Genomic DNA, 23,794 nt, shown 5'->3' on the forward strand with positions numbered 1-23,794 from the left:
TCGAGACAAGAGACCAGAAGGATGGGGACTGAAAACCCCCTAAGAAGACGCTTGGGAATTGATTTCCTAAGGAAGAGCTCCTGATGCGGCCCAGATGACTTCTGCAAGAGTGAGGATGGAAACAGACGCGATCTCGAACCGAATATGATGCACAAGACCTGAAACAGATCTGCACCCATGCTTTTGCCGCATTTTTTTTTAACATTAAAAGGACAGTACTCGCTGGGTCGTAACTGGAACATTCCCAACTGGAATTGGCTCAAACTTTTATTTACCATGAATGAAAGATCTCGGAGCAAAACAGACTATACACCAAAACAATCAATTCCATTCCACCCCCAGGAAAAAGTCACATACTCTCATCCCCTCCTGTACCTCAGCCGCTTGCCTGCCCCACGCGGCACATGCTTCCATCTCTTCTCTTTACCCACTTATAGCACCTCTAAAAGGCAAACTGGAATTTTACTCTATTGGATGTAGGAAAATAACTTCAGTGACAACCACACCCCCAAAATTAACAGCTACCTCTGCTCATCACGCACCAGAGTCACTGCAGAGGCAGCTGGTTGAGACATCCTGCACTGCACTTCAGCCTAATGAAAGGCAAAACACAGGCAGAAGATAAACATTCAGCTGCCAGCAGTAGCACCCATCCCTCAACAACATAAGCGACCCCAGCTTTACTTTTATCCTTTCAAAACAGCACTCCACTTGCCTCTGGACCTGCAAATTAGGTCCAAGCTTGAAAGGAGCGGCCAGCATCACCCACGCCACCTGGGAACACAAAAGGACAAAAGAACCACTGTGCTTGCAAGCACCCACCTGCCACACTGCTCCTCTATCCCAAACAGTCTCACTTCGGAACCTCACAGGGAAACACCTGAGCGTCTTCCCTTCGCTTCAGATAAGGGATGACCAGGCTGACAACACCCACCTTCCCTCACTGCTCCGCGACACGAGGATTTCCCTTTCCTGTCCACGACCGCACAAAGCACCTGCAAAAAAACAACAAAACAAAACAAAAAAAAAGACAGAAAAGCACAGTCTGAGGCACCTCACAGCCACAGCGTACCTGCTGCACGACCTCTCTCTTCCCAGCTCTGGTACTTCAGCTGCTCACCAGCTCTACCTGAGATTCTTCGCCCACTGCACCACAGCAAACTCTGCCTAGACCACACGACACACACTACACAAGCTACATTGCCCGACACACACAAAAGCTGGAACGTTCCAGCCCAACAATTAGTCACGTCGCACAGGAAGGATGCCGCATACTCCTAGAAACCAAACCTTCCAGTCCTGAGCAGCTCCCCACCTCCTCATTCTAACCACGCTCAGCAAACACACTGTTTGACCCTCAAAAATAAAAATAAATAAATAAATAAATAAAAACATGCACACACACAAAGAAAAACAACTGAGCTCCACAAATGCCAAAAAGACATGCACACACAGCAGGCCCGGCAGGGGTAATCAAACTTACCCTTTGCAGATGAAAGAGGTGACTCTGATACAACCCTGCTCAGTCTCTTGGTAATGCTGCATCTACGCTGCCAAGCCATATGTAGCATTCAATCAAGCTGGTTTTAGTCCTCTGGAGAGTTACACAAGTGGGTTTATACATCTAGAGACTAAAATATAGCTCAAAAACAGAAGAGTATCCCACCATCCCAAAAAAAACAGTGAGCCAGCAGCCCCTACTAAACATCCCGCTACTGAGTGAATTCCAAGCACTTAAAATCCAGAAATCCATAGGCTCCAGTCTGCCTAGAGAACCCTGCAATTGACTGAAGGAAAAACAAAGCACTTACCCCAAAGAGCAGCCCAAGCAGAAGGAGCTCTCTGATAGCATGCCTGGGGCTCATATACCATTCGGCCCCGCCCAGCACCCAAACCCAATCACCTGGGAAAGGGGAGGGGCAAAGCACAAGAAAGTAGGAAGAGAGCAAAAGAAGCAGCTGTGGTTTTTTTTTTTCCCTTTGTTTTTTAAAATCTGGTTTATCTCAAAAACATTCCGAGAGCAGACAAGAGACCTGTGGTGTTTCTACAAGCAAAACTCCCCTTTTGCTTTTGCTGCAGCTTTTAATGTTGAACTGATAATGTCACCAAGCAAGTAACTGAAACTTCTTCAACTGGAATTAGTTTAAACACGCTCACCGTCATCTGCAAACACAGAGAACCAGCATTCACTAGCCCTAACCCTAACCCCAACCCTCACCCTAAACTCTAACCCTAGCCCCAGCCCTAGTCCCCGAGAACTGCATTTCCCGGTGTGCTCTGGGCACCCAACATGGCCTCCCGGAAGTTCGGAGTCCCAGAACTACATTTCCCGGTGTGCTCTGGGCGCTCAACATGGCCTCCCGGAAGTTCGGAGTCCCAGAACTGCATTTCCCGGTATGCTCTGGGCGCTCTGCATGGCCTCCCGGAAGTCCGGAGTCCCAGAACTACATTTCCCGGCATGCTCTGGGCACTCAACGCGGCCTACCGGAAAGCCTTGTGCCGGAAAACTACACCTACCAGCATTCCCTGCACAGCCGGCACGGCCAATCAGAGGCCGTGTCGTCGAGAACTCCATTTAACAGCACTCCCTGGAACCCTAGCCCTTACCGCCCTTGCACAAAAAAGCCGCAAGCCCTAACCCTAAAAATCCTCGAAACCCCTACAGACCTAACCCAAACTATCCACCACACTAAACCCCTGAAGACCTATGCCTAAAAGCCCTAACCCAAACACTTAAGACGCTCACAGCGCCCAAGCCCACAAAATTAGGATGCTCAAATCCCAAACCCCCCCAAAATAGGACGCTCAAATCGCAAACCCCCTTCCGAAAAAGAAAATAAGAAAAATAAATCAAACAAAACAAAAACAACAAAAGGGGTAGACCTGGTGGCATCTGCCCTATAACCCTGCAAAAATCATGAGGGACCTAGAACAACAAAGCAAACACACAAAACAACATTGACCTCCTATCCATAAAAGTGCTATAACAATTAATCACCTCCAAAGAGCTTCATGCAATAAATGCACGTACTACTAGATTGGTTTCCTCTAAAATATCGTACAAGACTCTGACCCACGAAAAGAACCCTGCATGTAGCTAACAGAAGAATAAACAAAGCACCGACCCCAAAGAGCAGCCCACGCAGAAGGAGCTCTCTGATAGAATGCCTAGGGCTCGTATAACATTTGGCCCCGCCCAGCACCCAAACCCAATCACCTGGGAAAGAGAAGGGGGCAAAAAACAAGAAAGAGAGCAGGAGCAGCAGCTGTGTTCTTTTATTTATTTTTTTATTTATTTGTCACCTATCCCTAGTTTACAGCATGCGGAGTGCAGACAAAAGAACTGCGGTGTTTCTAGAAGCAAAATTTACCGTATTTTTGCCTCAGCTTTGAACATAGAAAGGACAATACAACCAAGAAAGTAAATGAAATATTTTCAACGGGAATTAGCAAGAACCTTTCATTTACATTTGAAGAAAAATCTAGGAGCGTAGGAAATTACACATCAAAAAAAAAAAAAGACGTAATAAGCAACGCGCATGCGCGGACCCTGGCCGCCTGCAGTACTCTTTTCCACCAGCAGGCGGCGGCAGAGGGGCGCCCTCGGGCGTCACCGGGCATGAGCTCCCCCCGGCCGCCTGCAGTACTCGTTTTCCACCAGCAGGTGGCGGCAGAGGGGCGCCCTCGGGCGTCACCGAGCATGCGCGGCCACCGGCCGCCTGCAGTACTCGTTTTCCACCAGCAGGCGCCGGCAGAGGGGCACCCGCGGGCGGCACCGGGCATGCGCGGCCCCCGGCCGCCTGCAGTACTCGTTTTCCACCAGCAGGCGGCGGCAGAGGTCGCATGCGGGGAAAGCACAAAAAAGCAAAAAGAGGAGCAGCAGCAGCTCTGGTTTATTTACTTATTCATAAGGCTTAGCTCAACAGCATGCAGAGTGCAGACAGGAGAACTGGGGTGTTTCTGGAAGCAAAAATCCCCTTTTGCTTTTGCTGCAGCTTTTAATGTTGAACTGATAATGTCACCAAGCAAGTAACTGACACTTCTTCAACTGGAATTAGTTTAAACACGCTCACCGTCATCTGCAAACACAGAGAACCAGCATTCACTAGCCCTAACCCTAACCCCAGCCCTAGTCCCCGAGAACTGCATTTCCCGGTATGCTCTGGGCGCTCTGCATGGCCTCCCGGAAGTCCGGAGTCCCAGAACTACATTTCCCGGCATGCTCTGGGCACTCAACGCGGCCTACCGGAAAGCCTTGTGCCGGAAAACTACACCTACCAGCATTCCCTGCACAGCCGGCACGGCCAATCAGAGGCCGAGTCGTCGAGAACTACATTTAACAGCACTCCCTGGAACCCTAGCCCTTACCGCCCTCACACAAAAAAGCCGCAAGCCCTAACCCTAAAAATCCTCGAAACCCCTACAGACCTAACCCAAACTATCCACCACACTAAACCCCTGAAGACCTATGCCTAAAAGCCCTAACCCAAACACTTAAGACGCTCACAGTGCCCAAGCCCACAAAATTAAGACGCTCAAATCCCAAACCCCCCCAAAATAGGACGCTCAAATCCCAAACCCAACCCAAAATATTAAGACGCTCAAAACCCTAACCCAGGAGAACCTAACCTGAAAAAAAAAAATAATAAGATCTTAAAACCCTAACCGTAAATAACCGTCCAAAAATAAAACCCTAAGAACCTAACCCTAAAAAAACTATCAACACTACAACCCAAAAAACTCTAAAACCCTAACACGCTAACCCTGAAACCCTTAAAACCCTAACCCTCAAATCCCTAAAATCCTAACCGTTAAAACTCCAACCCTAAAACTAAAAACCTTAAAATCCTAAACATAAACCCTGAGAACGCTTACCCTGAAACCCAACCCTAGGGCCCTATCCCTGAAACCTTAAAACCGTGAATCAATCTTTGGGAAATAACATAGGCTCAGGAGAGGATCTCAGTACAGCAGCATTTTTATTTGAGATTACAATGGCGGGTGTCCCGCGAGCAGGAGGGCACCTACCGATTCCATACACAGTTTATATACTTTTTTTTTTCCCCTCCCAAGGACCAGGACCCTCCCGTTTCCCCATTAACTGTGCAATCCAGGTTCATACTCTATCTGGTGCTTCACCAAAAACACACAGCTGCTGGCCTGTTACAAGTCACATTTCTTTCGAGGCTTTTACTCTTTGAGGTGGTAATGTTTCTTACACCGTGATTTCCACTTAATTGTTGTAAGGATTCTGGTTGTCTGCATTTTACAAGGTTGTCTGTTGTAATAAATGACTAAGTCCCAAATAGGATTACAATCAAAGTTTACAATTTATTAAATGAATAGAGGTAAGCAAACAGCACTGGGTGCGCCGGGAGTCTCTGCTCCACCGAGACGCACACAAGTCACAGCAGGCGGCTGGTTTTTATGCTCCTAGGCTAATACATATTCATTACTACTTCTAGAAAAGGCAGGGTTATTATAACTAGTTCCTGGAATCCGAACCCGCCCACTGACGCATGTGTTATCAGTCTCTGGTGGTCCCTCTGCGGGTCTCTCGTACTGAAGGCTCATAGTCTTCCTCCCAGGCTTTTCCCTTGTCCTTCTCCTTTGTCCATCTTGGCTGGATGTCAGAGACTTGCATAGTGCCCCATGCAATAGTCATAACAGTTAGCAGTTATTCTGAAACCCCTTTGTTCTCTTGTCCCCTATTAACCCGAATTGCTGGACCATTCCTTTGCAAGATGAGAAGAGGTAAAGAGAGCAGGAGGAACGGCAGCCCTGGTTTTGGTCTGGCTTAGTTCAACAGGGTGCAGCACAAGCAACCAGGCTGTTTCTCTTCAAAGACTTGCCTTAGCATTGGTGAAGAAAACTGACCGGGCTGACAACCCTCTTACCTTTTTGCACCACTCCACACCATGGGGACTTCATCTCTCCAAGGCTGCACGAGGGAAGGGCGGAAACAAGAAAAAAAGCACATCCTGAGGCACCTCATAACCACAGCCTACCTACTGCAATACTTGTGTCTCTCTTCCCAGCTGCTTCATCTCTCTGGCTCTCCATCTCCAAACCACATTCTTTTTAACTGCCATGCAGAGTGGCAGTCCTCCGGGCGCCATAGAGCAGCACCATATTTTTATTTTTTTCATTAGTATTTTTTAATTTCAAAACAGCAGTCCGCTTCCCTCTGGAGATGGACAGTAGGTCCAGCCAGTCACCGAGTTGCCAACACAGAGCTTCACAGTTCCAGAAGGCGCTCTTTCCTTTGACCGATTCCTTATAAATGTTATCTACCACTGGCAAAAGCAATAAACAGACTGCAAACATGCACTGCCATCTTTGACAAACTTTATGTTTTCAATTTTATTATTTCAAAGAGAGCAGTCCACTTGCCTCTCCATCTGTGAAGTAGATCAAACCAGTCACTACGTTGCCGAACAAGAACTTGACGGTTCCAGAAAGCGCTGTTACCTTTGACCGGTTCCTCCTAATGTTTACCTACTGCTGGTTTATACATTTAGAGATTAAAATATAGCTCAAAAACAGAGGAGTATCCCACCATCCCAAAAAACAGTGAGCCAGAAACCTCTATTAAACATCCCTCTCCTAAGTGAATTCCAAGCACTTAAAAATTCTAGAAATCTATAAACTCCGGCCTGCCTAGAGAACCCTGCAACTGACTGAAGGAAAAACAAAGCACTTACCTCAAGGAGCAGCCCAGGCAGAATGAGCTCTCTGATAGCATGCCTGGGGCTCATATACCATTCGGCCCCGCCCAGCACCCAAACCCAATCACCTGGAAAAGGGGAGGGGCAAAGCACAAGGAAGTAGAAACAAAGCAGGAGCAGCAGCAGCTGTTTTTTATTATTTTTTTTTTTTTTTTTTTTTTTTTTTGTTTCTTTGTTTGTTTGTTGTTTGTTTGTTTGTTTTTAAAGATCTGCTTTACTTGAAAAACATGCAGAGAGCAGACAGGTGACCTGTGGTGTTTCTAGAAGCAACAATCCCCATGCTTTTGCTGCTGCTTTTAACATTGAAAGGACGACACGACCAGGCCAGTAACTGGAACTTTTTCAAATGGAATTACGTCAAACAGGTTCATCATCACTTGCAAAAACAGAGAACCAGCATTCACTAGCATGCCAGCCCTGACACCCACCTCCTCCGCAACGCTGACTACTACTGATGCAACATGCTACTGTGAAATACCTCTCTGTTCCCAGCTCCTTTCCCTCATCTGCTCACTACATTTGCCTGAGAAGTGTGCCCGAACAGACTTATTCTGCAGAGATGAAGAAGGTGGCCCTGCTCACTCTCTTGGCACTACTGCACTTATGCACTCAAGGAACCATACCCCACAGTTTCCCAAAAACAACGTACCTGGCAACCCCTCATAAACGTACTTCTAATACGTAAATTCAAGGACATAAAGCCTAGAAGGCTTTATGGTCTAAAGACTCGACAGACAGAAAACACACAGGCAAACGCTCCAGAAATATAACAAGCTGTCCCTAAACTTGAAACAGACTACCCCTTACGTGCCCACTGCTGCCATTTTCAGACACATGCTCACACAGGGAGCTTCCATGATACATTTCAACTAAACCCTGCTCCATCACTTTGACAGCAAGGTTGTAACTTTGATAATATTTGACATACAGGCAAAGAATCACAAAAAGCCCCGTAATTCTGCAAAAATCAGAATGGACCCAGAACCACAAAGCAAACACACAAAGTAACATCACCATACCATCCGTAAAACTGCCATAACTACTCACCTGAGGAAGAGCTGCGTGCAATACAGGCACCTACTACTAGATTGCTTTACAGTGACAGATCCTACCAGTTACCAACTCAAAAAGACATGCGTACCGGTTTCTACTGGAAAACGCATCAGTCCATAGACTCTGACCCACCTAAAGAACCCTGCAACTGACTGAAGGAAAAACAAAGCGCTTACCCCAAAAAGCAGCCCAGGCAGAAGGAGCTCTGTCATGGAATACCTGCAACTCAGTTACCACTAGGTCCCACCTGGAACCTGAAGCTAATCACCTGGGAAAGTGCAAGGGGGAAAGCACAAAAAAAAAAAAAAAAATCAGAAAGGAGCAGTAGCTGTGGTTTCTTTATTCGTTTATATGGCTTAGCTCAACAGCACGCAGAGTGCAGACAGGAGAGCTAGGGTGTTTCTAGAAACAAAAATCCCCATGCTTTTGCTGCAGCTTTGAATATTAAAAGGACAAACTGACCAAGAAAGTAACTGATTTTTTTTTTTTCCATCTGGAATTAGCTCGATCTTTTATTTACATAAAAAGAAAAATCTAGGAGCAGAACTGATTGCACGCCAAAAAAAAAAAAAAATCAATTCCATTCCACTCGCAGGAAAAATCACTTACTTCAGTAGGCTACCTGAGAACCAAAAGGCTATGCTGATGGGTCAAAACACACTACAGGACACTGGGGCCAGGCCCTCCGCTGCACCCACTTAAAACCCATCCCTACACTCACCAAGGTGCAACCCCAACACAAAAAAAAACAGACACAGCATTTCAGCACCTGCTTTGTTCCGATTCTAAAGACTAACACCACAGCCCACATTGCCTGGGACACCTGATAAACAGAAGAGAAAGCAGCCATACCCTTTTCAAGCCATCCCTGCACGTGTCGCTCCTTGATCATCTGCAACCTCTTCTCAAATCCTCAACCGCTTCTGTGGAGAGCCTGCCATGGCACCTGCAAAGCAAGAAGGATACCCTTCGCACTCACCTCGTGCTACTTGGCAGTTCTGCTCCAATCCAGCTCACAACCAGCCCGCCCTTCTCGTGCTGCTCTTCAGAGTGCAGCTTGGCCCCACTCAGCCTGTGTGAGACAAACGTGAAACAAAAAGAAAAGCATAGGCTGAAGCAGCATCCAAAGCCACAGCACAGCTGGGACAGTTACTCTCAGCTGCTGCCTTACCTCCGTGCCCTCCCCTCCCCTCGAGGCAGACGCTTCCATCTGCTCTCTTAGGCCAGCTACAACACCCCTGAAATATAAACAGGGTTTTTACCGTACTCGGTGTAGTTCAGTAACTGCAGTGACAACTGCACCCCTAAAGTACCTTCTATAGCTGTTCATCACTCACCTTGCCAAAAGCAGCTCTGGTCGTCAAGTCCCGTGTCGTACACTGTGTTTCAGCTTTAACAAATGAAAACAGTCACAAGAGAATCAATCATTCAGCTGCCAGCATTAGCACCCATCCCTCAACAACACAAAAGGGACCCCATTTACAATACTATCGTTTCAAAACAGCAGCCCCCTTGCCTCAGCACCTCAGAAGTAGATCAAGCCAGTCACCGAGTTGCCTACCGAGTGCTGAACAGTTCCAGAAGGAGCTCTTTCCTGTGACAGGTTCCTCCAAAGGTTTACGCTCTACTGGGGACAGGAAAGAAATAAAAATAAAAAATTCAAAACCCCATATCTGTAAGCTTTCAAGATTCGACAGACCTCCTCAAGCACACCGTTCAAGTGCTATGCGAGCAGTTGCTCGCAAGCAGCTCAACTCTCCCCCCTCCAGTCTGCCAAACACCACAGAGATGACTGTGCCAGCTGCCCTTCAGTACGTGCCCAGAGGCAGACTGGATATCTTTACCAAAACAGTCCAGACAATGTATTAGTACACCCATGCACTGCCACGTTACCTGTCATCACTAACTGCCAGGCAGGACAGCTCCAGACCAAACACGTACACACACACAGGCACGCCACAAACACTACAAACAAAACACACAACACAAGGCACAAGAAAAAGTGACCCCCAAAAAGAAAGCCCTACAGCAACAGCAAGTCAGAACAGGTGCTCTGCACCAGACCCCAGGAGAGACTCAAATGTCACGACACGCGACTGGAAGCAACTGCCAGAACTGGGATGATGGAGGCCTAAAAAGCCTGCCTTCGAGACAAGAGACCAGAAGGATGGGGACTGAAAACCCCCTAAGAAGACGCTTGGGAATTGATTTCCTAAGGAAGAGCTCCTGATGCGGCCCAGATGACTTCTGCAAGAGTGAGGATGGAAACAGACGCGATCTCGAACCGAATATGATGCACAAGACCTGAAACAGATCTGCACCCATGCTTTTGCCGCATTTTTTTTTAACATTAAAAGGACAGTACTCGCTGGGTCGTAACTGGAACATTCCCAACTGGAATTGGCTCAAACTTTTATTTACCATGAATGAAAGATCTCGGAGCAAAACAGACTATACACCAAAACAATCAATTCCATTCCACCCCCAGGAAAAAGTCACATACTCTCATCCCCTCCTGTACCTCAGCCGCTTGCCTGCCCCACGCGGCACATGCTTCCATCTCTTCTCTTTACCCACTTATAGCACCTCTAAAAGGCAAACTGGAATTTTACTCTATTGGATGTAGGAAAATAACTTCAGTGACAACCACACCCCCAAAATTAACAGCTACCTCTGCTCATCACGCACCAGAGTCACTGCAGAGGCAGCTGGTTGAGACATCCTGCACTGCACTTCAGCCTAATGAAAGGCAAAACACAGGCAGAAGATAAACATTCAGCTGCCAGCAGTAGCACCCATCCCTCAACAACATAAGCGACCCCAGCTTCACTTTTATCCTTTCAAAACAGCACTCCACTTGCCTCTGGACCTGCAAATTAGGTCCAAGCTTGAAAGGAGCGGCCAGCATCACCCACGCCACCTGGGAACACAAAAGGACAAAAGAACCACTGTGCTTGCAAGCACCCACCTGCCACACTGCTCCTCTATCCCAAACAGTCTCACTTCGGAACCTCACAGGGAAACACCTGAGCGTCTTCCCTTCGCTTCAGATAAGGGATGACCAGGCTGACAACACCCACCTTCCCTCACTGCTCCGCGACACGAGGATTTCCCTTTCCTGTCCACGACCGCACAAAGCACCTGCAAAAAAACAACAAAACAAAACAAAAAAAAAGACAGAAAAGCACAGTCTGAGGCACCTCACAGCCACAGCGTACCTGCTGCACGACCTCTCTCTTCCCAGCTCTGGTACTTCAGCTGCTCACCAGCTCTACCTGAGATTCTTCGCCCACTGCACCACAGCAAACTCTGCCTAGACCACACGACACACACTACACAAGCTACATTGCCCAACACACACAAAAGCTGGAACGTTCCAGCCCAACAATTAGTCACGTCGCACAGGAAGGATGCCGCATACTCCTAGAAACCAAACCTTCCAGTCCTGAGCAGCTCCCCACCTCCTCATTCTAACCACGCTCAGCAAACACACTGTTTGACCCTCAAAAATAAAAATAAATAAATAAATAAATAAAAACATGCACACACACAAAGAAAAACAACTGAGCTCCACAAATGCCAAAAAGACATGCACACACAGCAGCCCCGGCAGGGGTAATCAAACTTACCCTTTGCAGATGAAAGAGGTGACTCTGATACAACCCTGCTCAGTCTCTTGGTAATGCTGCATCTACGCTGCCAAGCCATATGTAGCATTCAATCAAGCTGGTTTTAGTCCTCTGGAGAGTTACACAAGTGGGTTTATACATCTAGAGACTAAAATATAGCTCAAAAACAGAAGAGTATCCCACCATCCCAAAAAAAACAGTGAGCCAGCAGCCCCTACTAAACATCCCGCTACTGAGTGAATTCCAAGCACTTAAAATCCAGAAATCCATAGGCTCCAGTCTGCCTAGAGAACCCTGCAATTGACTGAAGGAAAAACAAAGCACTTACCCCAAAGAGCAGCCCAAGCAGAAGGAGCTCTCTGATAGCATGCCTGGGGCTCATATACCATTCGGCCCCGCCCAGCACCCAAACCCAATCACCTGGGAAAGGGGAGGGGCAAAGCACAAGAAAGTAGGAAGAGAGCAAAAGAAGCAGCTGTGGTTTTTTTTTTTCCCTTTGTTTTTTAAAATCTGGTTTATCTCAAAAACATTCCGAGAGCAGACAAGAGACCTGTGGTGTTTCTACAAGCAAAACTCCCCTTTTGCTTTTGCTGCAGCTTTTAATGTTGAACTGATAATGTCACCAAGCAAGTAACTGAAACTTCTTCAACTGGAATTAGTTTAAACACGCTCACCGTCATCTGCAAACACAGAGAACCAGCATTCACTAGCCCTAACCCTAACCCCAACCCTCACCCTAAACTCTAACCCTAGCCCCAGCCCTAGTCCCCGAGAACTGCATTTCCCGGTGTGCTCTGGGCACCCAACATGGCCTCCCGGAAGTTCGGAGTCCCAGAACTACATTTCCCGGTGTGCTCTGGGCGCTCAACATGGCCTCCCGGAAGTTCGGAGTCCCAGAACTGCATTTCCCGGTATGCTCTGGGCGCTCTGCATGGCCTCCCGGAAGTCCGGAGTCCCAGAACTACATTTCCCGGCATGCTCTGGGCACTCAACGCGGCCTACCGGAAAGCCTTGTGCCGGAAAACTACACCTACCAGCATTCCCTGCACAGCCGGCACGGCCAATCAGAGGCCGTGTCGTCGAGAACTCCATTTAACAGCACTCCCTGGAACCCTAGCCCTTACCGCCCTTGCACAAAAAAGCCGCAAGCCCTAACCCTAAAAATCCTCGAAACCCCTACAGACCTAACCCAAACTATCCACCACACTAAACCCCTGAAGACCTATGCCTAAAAGCCCTAACCCAAACACTTAAGACGCTCACAGCGCCCAAGCCCACAAAATTAGGATGCTCAAATCCCAAACCCCCCCAAAATAGGACGCTCAAATCGCAAACCCCCTTCCGAAAAAGAAAATAAGAAAAATAAATCAAACAAAACAAAAACAACAAAAGGGGTAGACCTGGTGGCATCTGCCCTATAACCCTGCAAAAATCATGAGGGACCTAGAACAACAAAGCAAACACACAAAACAACATTGACCTCCTATCCATAAAAGTGCTATAACAATTAATCACCTCCAAAGAGCTTCATGCAATAAATGCACGTACTACTAGATTGGTTTCCTCTAAAATATCGTACAAGACTCTGACCCACGAAAAGAACCCTGCATGTAGCTAACAGAAGAATAAACAAAGCACCGACCCCAAAGAGCAGCCCACGCAGAAGGAGCTCTCTGATAGAATGCCTAGGGCTCGTATAACATTTGGCCCCGCCCAGCACCCAAACCCAATCACCTGGGAAAGAGAAGGGGGCAAAAAACAAGAAAGAGAGCAGGAGCAGCAGCTGTGTTCTTTTATTTATTTTTTTATTTATTTGTCACCTATCCCTAGTTTACAGCATGCGGAGTGCAGACAAAAGAACTGCGGTGTTTCTAGAAGCAAAATTTACCGTATTTTTGCCTCAGCTTTGAACATAGAAAGGACAATACAACCAAGAAAGTAAATGAAATATTTTCAACGGGAATTAGCAAGAACCTTTCATTTACATTTGAAGAAAAATCTAGGAGCGTAGGAAATTACACATCAAAAAAAAAAAAAGACGTAATAAGCAACGCGCATGCGCGGACCCTGGCCGCCTGCAGTACTCTTTTCCACCAGCAGGCGGCGGCAGAGGGGCGCCCTCGGGCGTCACCGGGCATGAGCTCCCCCCGGCCGCCTGCAGTACTCGTTTTCCACCAGCAGGTGGCGGCAGAGGGGCGCCCTCGGGCGTCACCGAGCATGCGCGGCCCCCGGCCGCCTGCAGTACTCGTTTTCCACCAGCAGGCGGCGGCAGAGGTCGCATGCGGGGAAAGCACAAAAAAGCAAAAAGAGGAGCAGCAGCAGCTCTGGTTTATTTACTTATTCATAAGGCTTAGCTCAACAGCATGCAGAGTGCAGACAGGAGAACTGGGGTGTTTCTGGAAGCAAAAATCCCCTTTTGCTTTTGCTGCAGCTTTTAATGTTGAACTGATAATGTCACCAAGCAAGTAACTGACACTTCTTCAACTGGAATTAGTTTAAACACGCTCACCGTCATCTGCAAACACAGAGAACCAGCATTCACTAGCCCTAACCCTAACCCCAGCCCTAGTCCCCGAGAACTGCATTTCCCGGTATGCTCTGGGCGCTCTGCATGGCCTCCCGGAAGTCCGGAGTCCCAGAACTACATTTCCCGGCATGCTCTGGGCACTCAACGCGGCCTACCGGAAAGCCTTGTGCCGGAAAACTACACCTACCAGCATTCCCTGCACAGCCGGCACGGCCAATCAGAGGCCGAGTCGTCGAGAACTACATTTAACAGCACTCCCTGGAACCCTAGCCCTTACCGCCCTCACACAAAAAAGCCGCAAGCCCTAACCCTAAAAATCCTCGAAACCCCTACAGACCTAACCCAAACTATCCACCACACTAAACCCCTGAAGACCTATGCCTAAAAGCCCTAACCCAAACACTTAAGACGCTCACAGCGCCCAAGCCCACAAAATTAAGACGCTCAAATCCCAACCCCCCCAAAATAGGACGCTCAAATCCCAAACCCAACCCAAAATATTAAGACGCTCAAAACCCTAACCCAGGAGAACCTAACCTGAAAAAATAAATAATAAGATCTTAAAACCCTAACCGTAAATAACCGTCCAAAAATAAAACCCTAAGAACCTAACCCTAAAAAAACTATCAACACTACAACCCAAAAAACTCTAAAACCCTAACACGCTAACCCTGAAACCCTTAAAACCCTAACCCTCAAATCCCTAAAATCCTAACCGTTAAAACTCCAACCCTAAAACTAAAAACCTTAAAATCCTAAACATAAACCCTGAGAACGCTTACCCTGAAACCCAACCCTAGGGCCCTATCCCTGAAACCTTAAAACCGTGAATCAATCTTTGGGAAATAACATAGGCTCAGGAGAGGATCTCAGTACAGCAGCATTTTTATTTGAGATTACAATGGCGGGTGTCCCGCGAGCAGGAGGGCACCTACCGATTCCATACACAGTTTATATACTTTTTTTTTTCCCCTCCCAAGGACCAGGACCCTCCCGTTTCCCCATTAACTGTGCAATCCAGGTTCATACTCTATCTGGTGCTTCACCAAAAACACACAGCTGCTGGCCTGTTACAAGTCACATTTCTTTCGAGGCTTTTACTCTTTGAGGTGGTAATGTTTCTTACACCGTGATTTCCACTTAATTGTTGTAAGGATTCTGGTTGTCTGCATTTTACAAGGTTGTCTGTTGTAATAAATGACTAAGTCCCAAATAGGATTACAATCAAAGTTTACAATTTATTAAATGAATAGAGGTAAGCAAACAGCACTGGGTGCGCCGGGAGTCTCTGCTCCACCGAGACGCACACAAGTCACAGCAGGCGGCTGGTTTTTATGCTCCTAGGCTAATACATATTCATTACTACTTCTAGAAAAGGCAGGGTTATTATAACTAGTTCCTGGAATCCGAACCCGCCCACTGACGCATGTGTTATCAGTCTCTGGTGGTCCCTCTGCGGGTCTCTTGTACTGAAGGCTCATAGTCTTCCTCCCAGGCTTTTCCCTTGTCCTTCTCCTTTGTCCATCTTGGCTGGATGTCAGAGACTTGCATAGTGCCCCATGCAATAGTCATAACAGTTAGCAGTTATTCTGAAACCCCTTTGTTCTCTTGTCCCCTATTAACCCGAATTGCTGGACCATTCCTTTGCAAGATGAGAAGAGGTAAAGAGAGCAGGAGGAACGGCAGCCCTGGTTTTGGTCTGGCTTAGTTCAACAGGGTGCAGCACAAGCAACCAGGCTGTTTCTCTTCAAAGACTTGCCTTAGCATTGGTGAAGAAAACTGACCGGGCTGACAACCCTCTTACCTTTTTGCACCACTCCACACCATGGGGACTTCATCTCTCCAAGGCTGCACGAGGGAAGGGCGGAAACAAGAAAAAAAGCACATCCTGAGGCACCTCATAACCACAGCCTACCTACTGCAATACTTGTGTCTCTCTTCCCAGCTGCTTCATCTCTGTGGCTCTCCATCTCCAAACCACATTCTTTTTAACTGCCATGCAGAGTGGCAGTCCTCCGGGCGCCATAGAGCAGCACCATATTTTTATTTTTTTCATTAGTATTTTTTAATTTCAAAACAGCAGTCCGCTTCCCTCTGGAGATGGACAGTAGGTCCAGCCAGTCACCGAGTTGCCAACACAGAGCTTCACAGTTCCAGAAGGCGCTCTTTCCTTTGACCGATTCCTTATAAATGTTATCTACCACTGGCAAAAGCAATAAACAGACTGCAAACATGCACTGCCATCTTTGACAAACTTTATGTTTTCAATTTTATTATTTCAAAGAGAGCAGTCCACTTGCCTCTCCATCTGTGAAGTAGATCAAACCAGTCACTACGTTGCCGAACAAGAACTTGACGGTTCCAGAAAGCGCTGTTACCTTTGACCGGTTCCTCCTAATGTTTACCTACTGCTGGTTTATACATTTAGAGATTAAAATATAGCTCAAAAACAGAGGAGTATCCCACCATCCCAAAAAACAGTGAGCCAGAAACCTCTATTAAACATCCCTCTCCTAAGTGAATTCCAAGCACTTAAAAATTCTAGAAATCTATAAACTCCGGCCTGCCTAGAGAACCCTGCAACTGACTGAAGGAAAAACAAAGCACTTACCTCAAGGAGCAGCCCAGGCAGAATGAGCTCTCTGATAGCATGCCTGGGGCTCATATACCATTCGGCCCCGCCCAGCACCCAAACCCAATCACCTGGAAAAGGGGAGGGGCAAAGCACAAGGAAGTAGAAACAAAGCAGGAGCAGCAGCAGCTGTTTTTTATTGTTTTTTTTTTTTTTTTTTTTTTTGTTTCTTTGTTTGTTTGTTGTTTGTTTGTTTGTTTTTAAAGATCTGCTTTACTTGAAAAACATGCAGAGAGCAGACAGGTGACCTGTGGTGTTTCTAGAAGCAACAATCCCCATGCTTTTGCTGCTGCTTTTAACATTGAAAGGACGACACGACCAGGCCAGTAACTGGAACTTTTTCAAATGGAATTACGTCAAACAGGTTCATCATCACTTGCAAAAACAGAGAACCAGCATTCACTAGCATGCCAGCCCTGACACCCACCTCCTCCGCAACGCTGACTACTACTGATGCAACATGCTACTGTGAAATACCTCTCTGTTCCCAGCTCCTTTCCCTCATCTGCTCACTACATTTGCCTGAGAAGTGTGCCCGAACAGACTTATTCTGCAGAGATGAAGAAGGTGGCCCTGCTCACTCTCTTGGCACTACTGCACTTATGCACTCAAGGAACCATACCCCACAGTTTCCCAAAAACAACGTACCTGGCAACCCCTCATAAACGTACTTCTAATACGTAAATTCAAGGACATAAAGCCTAGAAGGCTTTATGGTCTAAAGACTCGACAGACAGAAAACACACAGGCAAAAGCTCCAGAAATATAACAAGCTGTCCCTAAACTTGAAACAGACTACCCCTTACGTGCCCACTGCTGCCATTTTCAGACACATGCTCACACAGGGAGCTTCCATGATACATTTCAACTAAACCCTGCTCCATCACTTTGACAGCAAGGTTGTAACTTTGATAATATTTGACATACAGGCAAAGAATCACAAAAAGCCCCGTAATTCTGCAAAAATCAGAATGGACCCAGAACCACAAAGCAAACACACAAAGTAACATCACCATACCATCCGTAAAACTGCCATAACTACTCACCTGAGGAAGAGCTGCGTGCAATACAGGCACCTACTACTAGATTGCTTTACAGTGACAGATCCTACCAGTTACCAACTCAAAAAGACATGCGTACCGGTTTCTACTGGAAAACGCATCAGTCCATAGACTCTGACCCACCTAAAGAACCCTGCAACTGACTGAAGGAAAAACAAAGCGCTTACCCCAAAAAGCAGCCCAGGCAGAAGGAGCTCTGTCATGGAATACCTGCAACTCAGTTACCACTAGGTCCCACCTGGAACCTGAAGCTAATCACCTGGGAAAGTGCAAGGGGGAAAGCACAAAAAAAAAAAAAAAAATCAGAAAGGAGCAGTAGCTGTGGTTTCTTTATTCGTTTATATGGCTTAGCTCAACAGCACGCAGAGTGCAGACAGGAGAGCTAGGGTGTTTCTAGAAACAAAAATCCCCATGCTTTTGCTGCAGCTTTGAATATTAAAAGGACAAACTGACCAAGAAAGTAACTGATTTTTTTTTTTTCCATCTGGAATTAGCTCGATCTTTTATTTACATAAAAAGAAAAATCTAGGAGCAGAACTGATTGCACGCCAAAAAAAAAAAAAAATCAATTCCATTCCACTCGCAGGAAAAATCACTTACTTCAGTAGGCTACCTGAGAACCAAAAGGCTATGCTGATGGGTCAAAACACACTACAGGACACTGGGGCCAGGCCCTCCGCTGCACCCACTTAAAACCCATCCCTACACTCACCAAGGTGCAACCCCAACACAAAAAAAAACAGACACAGCATTTCAGCACCTGCTTTGTTCCGATTCTAAAGACTAACACCACAGCCCACATTGCCTGGGACACCTGATAAACAGAAGAGAAAGCAGACATACCCTTTTCAAGCCATCCCTGCACGTGTCGCTCCTTGATCATCTGCAACCTCTTCTCAAATCCTCAACCGCTTCTGTGGAGAGCCTGCCATGGCACCTGCAAAGCAAGATGGATACCCTTCGCACTCACCTCGTGCTACTTGGCAGTTCTGCTCCAATCCAGCTCACAACCAGCCTGCCCTTCTCGTGCTGCTCTTCAGAGTGCAGCTTGGCCCCACTCAGCCTGTGTGAGACAAATGTGAAACAAAAAGAAAAGCATAGGCTGAAGCAGCATCCAAAGCCACAGCACAGCTGGGACAGTTACTCTCAGCTGCTGCCTTACCTCCGTGCCCTCCCCTCCCCTCGAGGCAGACGCTTCCATCTGCTCTCTTAGGCCAGCTACAACACCCCTGAAATATAAACAGGGTTTTTACCGTACTTGGTGTAGTTCAGTAACTGCAGTGACAACTGCACCCCTAAAGTACCTTCTATAGCTGTTCATCACTCACCTTGCCAAAAGCAGCTCTGGTCGTCAAGTCCCGTGTCGTACACTGTGTTTCAGCTTTAACAAATGAAAACAGTCACAAGAGAATCAATCATTCAGCTGCCAGCATTAGCACCCATCCCTCAACAACACAAAAGGGACCCCATTTACAATACTATCGTTTCAAAACAGCAGCCCCCTTGCCTCAGCACCTCAGAAGTAGATCAAGCCAGTCACCGAGTTGCCTACCGAGTGCTGAACAGTTCCAGAAGGAGCTCTTTCCTGTGACAGGTTCCTCCAAAGGTTTACGCTCTACTGGGGACAGGAAAGAAATAAAAATAAAAAATTCAAAACCCCATATCTGTAAGCTTTCAAGATTCGACAGACCTCCTCAAGCACACCGTTCAAGTGCTATGCGAGCAGTTGCTCGCAAGCAGCTCAACTCTCCCCCCTCCAGTCTGCCAAACACCACAGAGATGACTGTGCCAGCTGCCCTTCAGTACGTGCCCAGAGGCAGACTGGATATCTTTACCAAAACAGTCCAGACAATGTATTAGTACACCCATGCACTGCCACGTTACCTGTCATCACTAACTGCCAGGCAGGACAGCTCCAGACCAAACACGTACACACACACAGGCACGCCACAAACACTACAAACAAAACACACAACACAAGGCACAAGAAAAAGTGACCCCCAAAAAGAAAGCCCTACAGCAACAGCAAGTCAGAACAGGTGCTCTGCACCAGACCCCAGGAGAGACTCAAATGTCACGACACGCGACTGGAAGCAACTGCCAGAACTGGGATGATGGAGGCCTAAAAAGCCTGCCTTCGAGACAAGAGACCAGAAGGATGGGGACTGAAAACCCCCTAAGAAGACGCTTGGGAATTGATTTCCTAAGGAAGAGCTCCTGATGCGGCCCAGATGACTTCTGCAAGAGTGAGGATGGAAACAGACGCGATCTCGAACCGAATATGATGCACAAGACCTGAAACAGATCTGCACCCATGCTTTTGCCGCATTTTTTTTTAACATTAAAAGGACAGTACTCGCTGGGTCGTAACTGGAACATTCCCAACTGGAATTGGCTCAAACTTTTATTTACCATGAATGAAAGATCTCGGAGCAAAACAGACTATACACCAAAACAATCAATTCCATTCCACCCCCAGGAAAAAGTCACATACTCTCATCCCCTCCTGTACCTCAGCCGCTTGCCTGCCCCACGCGGCACATGCTTCCATCTCTTCTCTTTACCCACTTATAGCACCTCTAAAAGGCAAACTGGAATTTTACTCTATTGGATGTAGGAAAATAACTTCAGTGACAACCACACCCCCAAAATTAACAGCTACCTCTGCTCATCACGCACCAGAGTCACTGCAGAGGCAGCTGGTTGAGACATCCTGCACTGCACTTCAGCCTAATGAAAGGCAAAACACAGGCAGAAGATAAACATTCAGCTGCCAGCAGTAGCACCCATCCCTCAACAACATAAGCGACCCCAGCTTTACTTTTATCCTTTCAAAACAGCACTCCACTTGCCTCTGGACCTGCAAATTAGGTCCAAGCTTGAAAGGAGCGGCCAGCATCACCCACGCCACCTGGGAACACAAAAGGACAAAAGAACCACTGTGCTTGCAAGCACCCACCTGCCACACTGCTCCTCTATCCCAAACAGTCTCACTTCGGAACCTCACAGGGAAACACCTGAGCGTCTTCCCTTCGCTTCAGATAAGGGATGACCAGGCTGACAACACCCACCTTCCCTCACTGCTCCGCGACACGAGGATTTCCCTTTCCTGTCCACGACCGCACAAAGCACCTGCAAAAAAACAACAAAACAAAACAAAAAAAAAGACAGAAAAGCACAGTCTGAGGCACCTCACAGCCACAGCGTACCTGCTGCACGACCTCTCTCTTCCCAGCTCTGGTACTTCAGCTGCTCACCAGCTCTACCTGAGATTCTTCGCCCACTGCACCACAGCAAACTCTGCCTAGACCACACGACACACACTACACAAGCTACATTGCCCAACACACACAAAAGCTGGAACGTTCCAGCCCAACAATTAGTCACGTCGCACAGGAAGGATGCCGCATACTCCTAGAAACCAAACCTTCCAGTCCTGAGCAGCTCCCCACCTCCTCATTCTAACCACGCTCAGCAAACACACTGTTTGACCCTCAAAAATAAAAATAAATAAATAAATAAATAAAAACATGCACACACACAAAGAAAAACAACTGAGCTCCACAAATGCCAAAAAGACATGCACACACAGCAGCCCCGGCAGGGGTAATCAAACTTACCCTTTGCAGATGAAAGAGGTGACTCTGATACAACCCTGCTCAGTCTCTTGGTAATGCTGCATCTACGCTGCCAAGCCATATGTAGCATTCAATCAAGCTGGTTTTAGTCCTCTGGAGAGTTACACAAGTGGGTTTATACATCTAGAGACTAAAATATAGCTCAAAAACAGAAGAGTATCCCACCATCCCAAAAAAAACAGTGAGCCAGCAGCCCCTACTAAACATCCCGCTACTGAGTGAATTCCAAGCACTTAAAATCCAGAAATCCATAGGCTCCAGTCTGCCTAGAGAACCCTGCAATTGACTGAAGGAAAAACAAAGCACTTACCCCAAAGAGCAGCCCAAGCAGAAGGAGCTCTCTGATAGCATGCCTGGGGCTCATATACCATTCGGCCCCGCCCAGCACCCAAACCCAATCACCTGGGAAAGGGGAGGGGCAAAGCACAAGAAAGTAGGAAGAGAGCAAAAGAAGCAGCTGTGGTTTTTTTTTTTCCCTTTGTTTTTTAAAATCTGGTTTATCTCAAAAACATTCCGAGAGCAGACAAGAGACCTGTGGTGTTTCTACAAGCAAAACTCCCCTTTTGCTTTTGCTGCAGCTTTTAATGTTGAACTGATAATGTCACCAAGCAAGTAACTGAAACTTCTTCAACTGGAATTAGTTTAAACACGCTCACCGTCATCTGCAAACACAGAGAACCAGCATTCACTAGCCCTAACCCTAACCCCAACCCTCACCCTAAACTCTAACCCTAGCCCCAGCCCTAGTCCCCGAGAACTGCATTTCCCGGTGTGCTCTGGGCACCCAACATGGCCTCCCGGAAGTTCGGAGTCCCAGAACTACATTTCCCGGTGTGCTCTGGGCGCTCAACATGGCCTCCCGGAAGTTCGGAGTCCCAGAACTACATTTCCCGGTGTGCTCTGGGCGCCCAACATGGCCTCCCGGAAGTCCGGAGTCCCAGAACTACATTTCCCGGTATGCTCTGGGCGCTCTGCATGGCCTCCCGGAAGTCCGGAGTCCCAGAACTACATTTCCCGGCATGCTCTGGGCACTCAACGCGGCCTACCGGAAAGCCTTGTGCCGGAAAACTACACCTACCAGCATTCCCTGCACAGCCGGCACGGCCAATCAGAGGCCGTGTCGTCGAGAACTCCATTTAACAGCACTCCCTGGAACCCTAGCCCTTACCGCCCTTGCACAAAAAAGCCGCAAGCCCTAACCCTAAAAATCCTCGAAACCCCTACAGACCTAACCCAAACTATCCACCACACTAAACCCCTGAAGACCTATGCCTAAAAGCCCTAACCCAAACACTTAAGACGCTCACAGCGCCCAAGCCCACAAAATTAGGATGCTCAAATCCCAAACCCCCCCAAAATAGGACGCTCAAATCGCAAACCCCCTTCCGAAAAAGAAAATAAGAAAAATAAATCAAACAAAACAAAAACAACAAAAGGGGTAGACCTGGTGGCATCTGCCCTATAACCCTGCAAAAATCATGAGGGACCTAGAACAACAAAGCAAACACACAAAACAACATTGACCTCCTATCCATAAAAGTGCTATAACAATCACCTCCAAAGAGCTTCATGCAATAAATGCACGTACTACTAGATTGGTTTCCTCTAAAATATCGTACAAGACTCTGACCCACGAAAAGAACCCTGCATGTAGCTAACAGAAGAATAAACAAAGCACCGACCCCAAAGAGCAGCCCACGCAGAAGGAGCTCTCTGATAGAATGCCTAGGGCTCGTATAACATTTGGCCCCGCCCAGCACCCAAACCCAATCACCTGGGAAAGAGAAGGGGGCAAAAAACAAGAAAGAGAGCAGGAGCAGCAGCTGTGTTCTTTTATTTATTTTTTTATTTATTTGTCACCTATCCCTAGTTTACAGCATGCGGAGTGCAGACAAAAGAACTGCGGTGTTTCTAGAAGCAAAATTTACCGTATTTTTGCCTCAGCTTTGAACATAGAAAGGACAATACAACCAAGAAAGTAAATGAAATATTTTCAACGGGAATTAGCAAGAACCTTTCATTTACATTTGAAGAAAAATCTAGGAGCGTAGGAAATTACACATCAAAAAAAAAAAAAGACGTAATAAGCAACGCGCATGCGCGGACCCTGGCCGCCTGCAGTACTCTTTTCCACCAGCAGGCGGCGGCAGAGGGGCGCCCTCGGGCGTCACCGGGCATGAGCTCCCCCCGGCCGCCTGCAGTACTCGTTTTCCACCAGCAGGTGGCGGCAGAGGGGCGCCCTCGGGCGTCACCGGGCATGAGCTCCCCCCGGCCGCCTGCAGTACTCGTTTTCCACCAGCAGGCGGCGGCAGAGGGGCGCCCGCGGGCGCCACCGTGCATTCGCGCCCCCCGGCCGCCTGCAGTACTCGTTTTCCAGCAGCAGGTGGCGGCCGAGGTCGCGTTCGCGGCGACCGGCCGCCTGCAGTACCCCTTTCCGAACAGCAGGTGGCGGCAGTGGGCGCCCCCGTGCGCCACCGCTCATGCGTGGCGTTCGGCCCCCTGCAGTATTTACTTCGCACCAGCAGG

At 47.6% G+C, this 23,794-nt stretch overlaps 5 long non-coding RNA genes across 5 annotated transcripts; all 5 read right to left on the bottom strand.

The window, feature by feature from the left end:
- Window positions 1–701: 701 nt before the first annotated feature.
- On the bottom strand, window positions 702–1,631 carry LOC140002900 (uncharacterized). Its single transcript, XR_011810529.1, has 3 exons — window positions 1,484–1,631; window positions 935–995; window positions 702–774 (listed from the first exon to the last, which is right to left on the bottom strand). It is a non-coding gene; the product is annotated as an uncharacterized lncRNA (long non-coding RNA).
- A 6,087-nt stretch (window positions 1,632–7,718) lies between these two features.
- On the bottom strand, window positions 7,719–9,409 carry LOC140002901 (uncharacterized). Its single transcript, XR_011810530.1, has 4 exons — window positions 9,343–9,409; window positions 9,119–9,171; window positions 8,634–8,727; window positions 7,719–8,049 (listed from the first exon to the last, which is right to left on the bottom strand). It is a non-coding gene; the product is annotated as an uncharacterized lncRNA (long non-coding RNA).
- Window positions 9,410–10,628: 1,219 nt separating this feature from the next.
- On the bottom strand, window positions 10,629–11,558 carry LOC140002902 (uncharacterized). Its single transcript, XR_011810531.1, has 3 exons — window positions 11,411–11,558; window positions 10,862–10,922; window positions 10,629–10,701 (listed from the first exon to the last, which is right to left on the bottom strand). It is a non-coding gene; the product is annotated as an uncharacterized lncRNA (long non-coding RNA).
- Window positions 11,559–17,559: 6,001 nt separating this feature from the next.
- Window positions 17,560–19,249, bottom strand: LOC140002935 (uncharacterized). The gene is made up of 4 exons (XR_011810641.1): window positions 19,183–19,249; window positions 18,959–19,011; window positions 18,474–18,567; window positions 17,560–17,889 (listed from the first exon to the last, which is right to left on the bottom strand). It is a non-coding gene; the product is annotated as an uncharacterized lncRNA (long non-coding RNA).
- A 1,219-nt stretch (window positions 19,250–20,468) lies between these two features.
- LOC140002936 (uncharacterized) lies at window positions 20,469–21,364 on the bottom strand. Its single transcript, XR_011810642.1, has 3 exons — window positions 21,251–21,364; window positions 20,702–20,762; window positions 20,469–20,541 (listed from the first exon to the last, which is right to left on the bottom strand). It is a non-coding gene; the product is annotated as an uncharacterized lncRNA (long non-coding RNA).
- Between the last annotated feature and the right edge of the window lie 2,430 nt (window positions 21,365–23,794).

The sequence above is a fragment of the Anas platyrhynchos genome, chromosome 7, assembly GCF_047663525.1.
Source record: "Anas platyrhynchos isolate ZD024472 breed Pekin duck chromosome 7, IASCAAS_PekinDuck_T2T, whole genome shotgun sequence".
Taxonomy (NCBI): domain Eukaryota; kingdom Metazoa; phylum Chordata; class Aves; order Anseriformes; family Anatidae; genus Anas; species Anas platyrhynchos.